Here is a 7,158-nt window from a genome sequence, read left to right as displayed (position 1 = left end):
TCATCCCCTGGGGAAGTTCCAGGGAGCCCTAGGAAGTGGAAGAGGACCGTGTCTGTGTCAATCTAATAGCCTCCTAGCCCATCTTTCATCTGGATTTTTTTTTTTTTTTTTTGCAGTAGCTTTCTAACTGGTCTTCTGCTTCCACTCTTGACACCTTCAGTCTGTTCTCAACATGGCAGCCAGAGGTGTCCTTTTGAAACATGGTAGGTCATGTGATTCCTCGGTTCAAAACCCTTATCTGAGAGTAAAGCCCTAGACCCTTAAAATCGCCTATGTGGGAACAGCCTCTGAGGTGACCCCCATGATCCCCACTGCCTGGTGTTCATGCCCTGTGCAACTCCTGCCCCTTGAGCGTGGACAGAACCTGTGACTTGCTTCTAACCAAGAGAATACAGCAAAGGTGACAGGACAGGAGTGACTACATGTACCTGATTACATTATATAAGAATACAAAATTGTAATAACATGTTGACAGGGGCAAGCCCTGGCTGCCTTTGAAGAAGTGGGCTGCTGTGTTACAAGCTGCCATATGGAGAGGGTCGACAGGGCTGGGCAGCAAGGAGCTGAGGCAGCCTCCGGTCTGCTTCCACAAGAACTGAGCCCTTCCATTTCCATCCAGCAGCCTGCAAGGAACTGAATGCTGCCATGTGAGCTTGGAAGCAGATCCTTCTCCATTCAGGCCCCGGATGAGAACCCAGCCCTGGACAACACTTTCTGTTTTTAATTAAGATATAATTCACAAGGGCGCCAACTTTGGCTCAGGTCATGATCTCTCAGTTGGTGGGTTCGAGCCCTGCATCTGGCTCGCTTCTATAGGTGTGGGACCTGCTTCGGATCCTCTATCCTCCTCTCTCTTTGCCCCTCCCTTGCTCACGCTCTCTCTCTCTCTCTCTCTCTCTCTCTCTCTCTCAAAAATAAAAATAAAGTATTTTAAGAAATAATTTTTAAAAATATATAATATACCATATAATTAGCCCTTTTAAGGTATAAAATCCAGTGGGTATATAGTATATTTAGAAAATTGGGCAACGATCACCACTATCTAGTTCCAAAATATTTTCATCACATTGGAAACTCTATATCCATCCCATCAGAGGTCATTACCCATTCTCTCCTCCCCTGCCCAGCCTCCCCCCTCCCGCAAACCACTGGTTTCCTTCCTGTCTCTGGGGACATCTTTCCTGCTGCCTTACAGAGGACCCAGTTCACTCAAGCCCAGACTTCTGCCTTCCAAAAACTGTGAGATAATAAATGTGTGGTGTTTATAGCCTCTAAGTTTGTGGTAAAGTTATTGCACAGCAATAAACAAGGAATACTGATTTTGGTGCTGGAATGGGGATGCTGCAGTAACAAAAAAAAGGAGGAATGTGGGAGTGGCTTTGGAAGGGTGTGGTGGGCAGAGCTGGGAGAACTTTTGAGGAGGTGGTAGGAGCCAGGATTGCCTTGATTTGATTGTTAGCAGCAGTGTGGACTTGGAGGGCCTGCCAGTGAGGATTAAAAGGAAGTGAGGATTTTATTGATAGCAACTGGAGGAAGGGGTCCTCATTAGGTAGCAGCAGAAAGTTTACAAACATTGTCTCCTGCAGCTCTGTGGAAAATAGAACATGTAAGTGATAAATTGGTTAATATAGCTGAGATTAACAAGCACAACACTGAGGTGCTGCCAGGTTGTTTCTAGCTGCTTCTAGTAAAATGTGAGAGCAGAGAGATAAGTTGAGGCGGAAAATGGTTTAAAAACTGTTGAATGTCAGGACTCGATTTGGAAAATTCTCTGCCTCCTTACATAGCAAAAGGTGCTAAAATTAAGAAATGGCCTCCATTTCTAACACCGGTTTAGAAAAAAGGCAGAAGGTGTGAGGACACCATCTTTTGTTAGAACATCATGAAGATCAAAGGATCAGAGTAGTATTGAGTCACACAAAGGACTGTTTCAAGAGATTAAGGATGTGCCTCCCAGAACCTTTTAATCTAACCATGGGGCCTTGAGGAAGCTTAAGTGAGTTATCCCATGGCCATCTGAGCAGGAGCTGGGTAGAGAAGGGCTTATCTCGCAGAGATCTGAGATATAGCTTTTGCCTAATGGAATAAACCCCACTGAAATCCGCAGAAGACACACAAAGTTTTTGAGAAAGCTGTTTCAGCAAGTGCACCGCCAGCTTGAACTGTAAGGGATAGAGTGCAAAATGAGAGGGGGCTGTAGGATCTTCCAAATTCTGCTGGCAAGTAAAAAAAGCTCGTAAAACTACTCAGGTACATGGGGTATCTGCGTGCCCCAGTAGGTTGGCTCAGGTCATGATCTCATGGTTTGTGAGATTGAGCCTGGAAACAGGCTGTGTGCTGAGCGTGGAGCCTGCTTGGGATTCTCTCGCTCCCTCTTCCTTTGCCCCTCCTCCCTCAAAATAAATAAATAAACTTAAAAAAAAAACCTATTCAGAAGCAAATGCGTATGAACTTCCATGAGAAAGGATGACCCAGAGGACAGTACCCAGAAAGCAGAGCCAAGAAACATGGATTATTCTCAGGTCTTAAAACCTAATCAGGGAACACCCAACATTTGCTCATCTGGATTTCAGAACTGCTGTGGACCAGTGATTCCTTTGTACCTCCTACATTACCCTTTTTTGAACAAGAATGTCAATAGCTGTTATCCCACCATTGTATGTTATGTTTATGGAGGCAGATAACTTGGTTTTTTATTAAAGTTTATTTATTTTGAGAGAGAGAGAGAGCACAAGCAGGGGAGGGGCAGAGAGAGAGAGGGAGAGAGAGAGAATCCCAAGCAGGCTCTGAGATGTCAGCACAGAGCCCAATGAGGGGCTCAGACCTACGAACTGTGAGATCATGACCTGAGCCAAAATGAAGAGTTGGATGCTTAACCAACTGAGCCACCCAGGCACCCCAGAGGCAGATAACTTTTATCTTTCGTTTTACAAGTCAAGTAAGAGGAACAGCTAAAGGAAGCTCATCTATACCTAAACCTGCTTTAGATGAGTTTCTGGACTTTGATCTTGGGGGGGAGGGCATGAATTTATTTTGCAAATGCGATGGACATGAGTCACTGGGGGACAGAGGGCAAAGTGGACAGATTCTGAGGTGACCCCCATGACCCCCACCTCTTTGTAGTCACACCATTGCATAATCCCCTTTTCTCAGGTATATGGGCAGGACCTGTGCCTTGCTTCTAATTGATAAAGTTCACTAAAGGTGACAGTTTATATGTGATTATGCATCCATGATTATGTTACATAAGATTCTACACCTGTCTTGCCAGGGCCATGACTCCCTTGCTGTCTTTGAAGAAGCAGGATGCCTTGTTGGGAGCTGCCATATGGTGAGGGCCACGCAGTAAGGAGCTAAGAGATACCTCCAGTAGATATCCAGTTGACTGAGGGCTTCCATTCAGCAGTCTGCAAGCAACTGAATGCTGCCACATGAGCTTGGAAGCAGATCCTCCCTTAGTTGAACCCTATATAAGAACCCAGCTCTGGGGCGCCTGGGGGGCTCAGTCGGTTGAGCGTCCGACTTCGGTTCAGGTCACAATTTCGTGATTCATGAGTTCAAGCCCTGTGTCGGGCTCTGTGCTGACAGTCAGGGCCTGGAGCCTGCTTTCGATCCTGTGTCTCCCTCTCTCTCTGCCCCTCCCCCACCTCTCTCTCTTTCAAAAAATGAATAAACATTAAAAAAAAAAAAAAAAGAACCCAGTTTTGCCCAAAACTTTGACTGCAACCTTACAGGGAATCCAGTTAAGCTGTGCCCAGACTTCCAGCCTGCAGAAGTTGTGAGACGGTGTGTGTCGTTTGAAGCTGCTACATTTGTGCAACCCGGCAATACAGCACCGATACAGCCTACAGCCCCTTCTCAGTCTGAGCTTCACCCACCTTCTCAGGGCAGGAGTGCCACTGGGCCCCAGGTTCTCTCTACCATAGCCACACGGTCCCTTGCTGGTCTTCAAAACCACCAGGAAACACCTGTGTCCTGTCTTGGCACTTGCTCTCCCTCTTCTGGATGCCCTTCCTGCACATAAATACATGACTCACTCCTTTGCCTCATTCAGATTATTGCCTAAATTTCACCATTGCAGTGAGGTCTTCCTTTGTCACGCTTTAAAAATTGTAGCACACCTCTACCTGTCCCCAACACTCCCTACCTCCCTTTCTTTATTTTTCTCCAATGTTTTTTTATCATCATTTTTGCTCGTTTTATTTTTTACTGTATCGTTCCCAGATCATGGGATGTGCTCATTAAGTACTAGGAGAGAAAATAAATGAACCGTAGGGATTCGTGGATGTTGGGGATGGTTGGGATAATGAAGAGGAAGAGACTGTAAGGCTGGAGGACATTTTCTAGCTGGTAGATTTCTATTGAGTCTAACTTCTAACGTACTTTCCCTGGACATACTCCCTATTATAGAAAATCTGATCCTGCAAGTTGGAGCTGACTGTGGGTCTATCCCTATGTCCTATAAAATAGCAATGGCTATAAACACTGAATTACTTGAAGCATGTCCAGGGATTAACACCTAGTAAGTGGTTGGCAGTGATGGATAGGCCTGTCATCTGACCCATTGTACACATGCGAACACCCAGATCCAGAGAAGTCAGTAAAGTTGACTAAGGTCACTCATTTATTTTATTCCAGATCTAGGAACCAGAAAGGCACTCTCCTGACTCACAGTCCACAGTTGAAGAAGTGGCTTACCAGGAAAGCTTCCCTAGGAGGGGTCAACCCACAGCAGCTGTGAGTTCAAATCCAGCTCTGCCACCAAAGTGCCCCATGTCCTGGTCAAGCTTTGTCCACCTGAAGAGAAGCTGATGTTACCCACTGAGCTGAAGGCGGGTCACTTTCTGACCAGACAGAGAAGATGAGGGCGCTGCATTTGCCGGATGCTAGAGGCCCCATGTAGACACATGAAAAGGCAAGAAGCCCTGACCCACAGAGGAACAGGGCCCTCTGGGAGCTGGCCAGACAGGAAGGCAACTGGGGAAACCACAGGGCCCTCCACAGGCCTTCCTCTGTCCGTCTTCCTCTACACTTCCTTCTCTCCTCTTCCTTCCTCCTTCTGCCTGACTTCCTCTTTGACTCTCTGTCCCTCCTTCTCTCTTGTTTCCTCTCTTCTTTATCTTCTTCTCTTGGGTTTCTCAGTCCCTCCCTTCTGCTCCCTCTGCTGCCCCTCTTCCTGCCTTTCTCAGCCTCCTCCAAGCCCAGCCTCTGTGAGGCAGCACACCCCTCTCCAGACCCCAGAGCTGGTTGTGGTCTATGGGGGAGCTTCAGTCAATCTGTGGAGAATGTGTGTACATGGACTGAAGTAATGGACTGAAGTAATTCCTGTGCATGGGGAATGCTTTGCTCCGACTTCTTCCCAGCCAGGTCAGTGACGGAGGCATCTGCACTGGGGTCTACACTTCAGAGACCAGTCACAGCCAGAGGTCAGGACTGCATTGTGGGAAAATCGATGAACCTGTTCCTCTCCTAATCGAGCTGTGTGACTTTGAGAAAGTTACCTAACTTCTCAGAGTCCCACTTTCTTTATGTGCAAAATAGAAATAATAACCCACCTCAGTGGGTTTTTTGAGGATTCAGTTCAATCAAATAAGCATTTCCCTAGCAATTTCAATGTGCCAGACACTATGTTAGTTGCAGAGGAAAACAAAGATGGATTAGATATGCGCTCAAAACTCAAGGCAATTGGGAGAAACTGACATTTGAATTAAGCTTTATTCAAGCAGAATGAAAAACACGAAAGAGAGGTGTAAAATGTACTATGGGAACAGAGGAATATGTGATGAGCCCTGATTGGGAGAAGGGTGAGTATTTCAGAGGTGTTTTGTCAAACAGAATCACAATAGGCAAAGGGAGGGATGGAAAGATAAAGATCGAAGAAGGGATGTGAGCCAAGCTATGTAAGCATGAAGAGGGATAGTGTTTGGAGGAATGTCCTGGTTTGGGTAGAATATAGGATATGGGAACCTATACACATAGTGAGAGACAGGAAAGGTAATTGCTGTCCCATCGTACCAATATTTTTTAGGCTTTTAGACCTTTTGATTGTAATCCACAGCAAGAAATCCATGTTATATCTCTGGTCAGTACATAAATATATACATCTATGTATAGATAGACCTAACTGAATCAGAAATTTCAAGAGATAGTATCTAACCTTAGCACATGTTATATACTCTACTTTCTTTTCTGTTCTATTTACTTTCTTTTTTTACGTTTATTTATTTATTTTGAGAGAGAGAGTGTAAGTGGGGAAGAGGCAGAGAAAGAGGGAGAGAGAGAATCCCAAGCAGATTCCATGCTTTCAGTGTAAAGCCTGACACAGGGCTCGATCTCCCAAACTGTGAGATCATGACCTGACCTGAAACCAAGAGTCAGATGCTTAACTGACTGAGCCACCCAGGCACCCCTTTGATTTCATATTTTTAAATGACCCATTACATTGATTTCATGACCCACTACTGCCTGAGTTTTACAAAGTACTGCCGAGGCAATGGGAAACCATTGAAAATGTTGTAAGAAGGTAGTGACACAACTTCCTTTGGGAACCCCCTCTGGTGGTGGTATGGGGAGTGGTGAGCAAGGGCAGAATAGGAGGCAGAGTGAGCCATCATGTGGCCATGGTCACTGTCCAGGAGAGAGCACATCACCAGGGCTGGGACTGATCAATGAGCCCCAGGAAAGAGCTTTGAATGTAGTTGTCCTTAGCACATGTTCTGGAGTTGGAAAGTGTGAAGTGTTGTCTGTGGCCATGTTGAAATCCCCGGAAGATGAGGGCAGGAGACGATGGTTCCCCTGGAGCAGATCTCACGGTGGCTTCTGGGTGTGCGGCGGGCCCAGGAAGAACCCCCAACCCCGGCCTGTCATCTTGCTAGGGCTTCCCTTGGACACAGTGATGACTGACAGAGAGAATATGGCAGAAGGCCATCCTCACGGTGATCCCCATCCCCTCCACCTGAGTGTGCAATCTTCTCCATTCTTCCACATGGTTTTTCAGATCCAGGCCCAGCCCTCCGGCTGCTGCCTGTCTTCCTCAAAGAATAGGACTTGGGGTCCTATTCTCTGGGCTGTCATTATGCTCAGCCCATGACCCAGGACTCTGGATGGGGCAGACTGGAAAGAACATGTTCCTTAATACCAGATAGCTTGGCTCCAGGC

Source organism: Panthera onca, chromosome B4, assembly GCF_046562875.1.
Source record: "Panthera onca isolate mPanOnc1 chromosome B4, mPanOnc1 haplotype 2, whole genome shotgun sequence".
In the NCBI taxonomy this organism is placed as follows: Eukaryota; Metazoa; Chordata; class Mammalia; order Carnivora; family Felidae; genus Panthera; species Panthera onca.
This window is presented reverse-complemented; position numbering follows the sequence as displayed.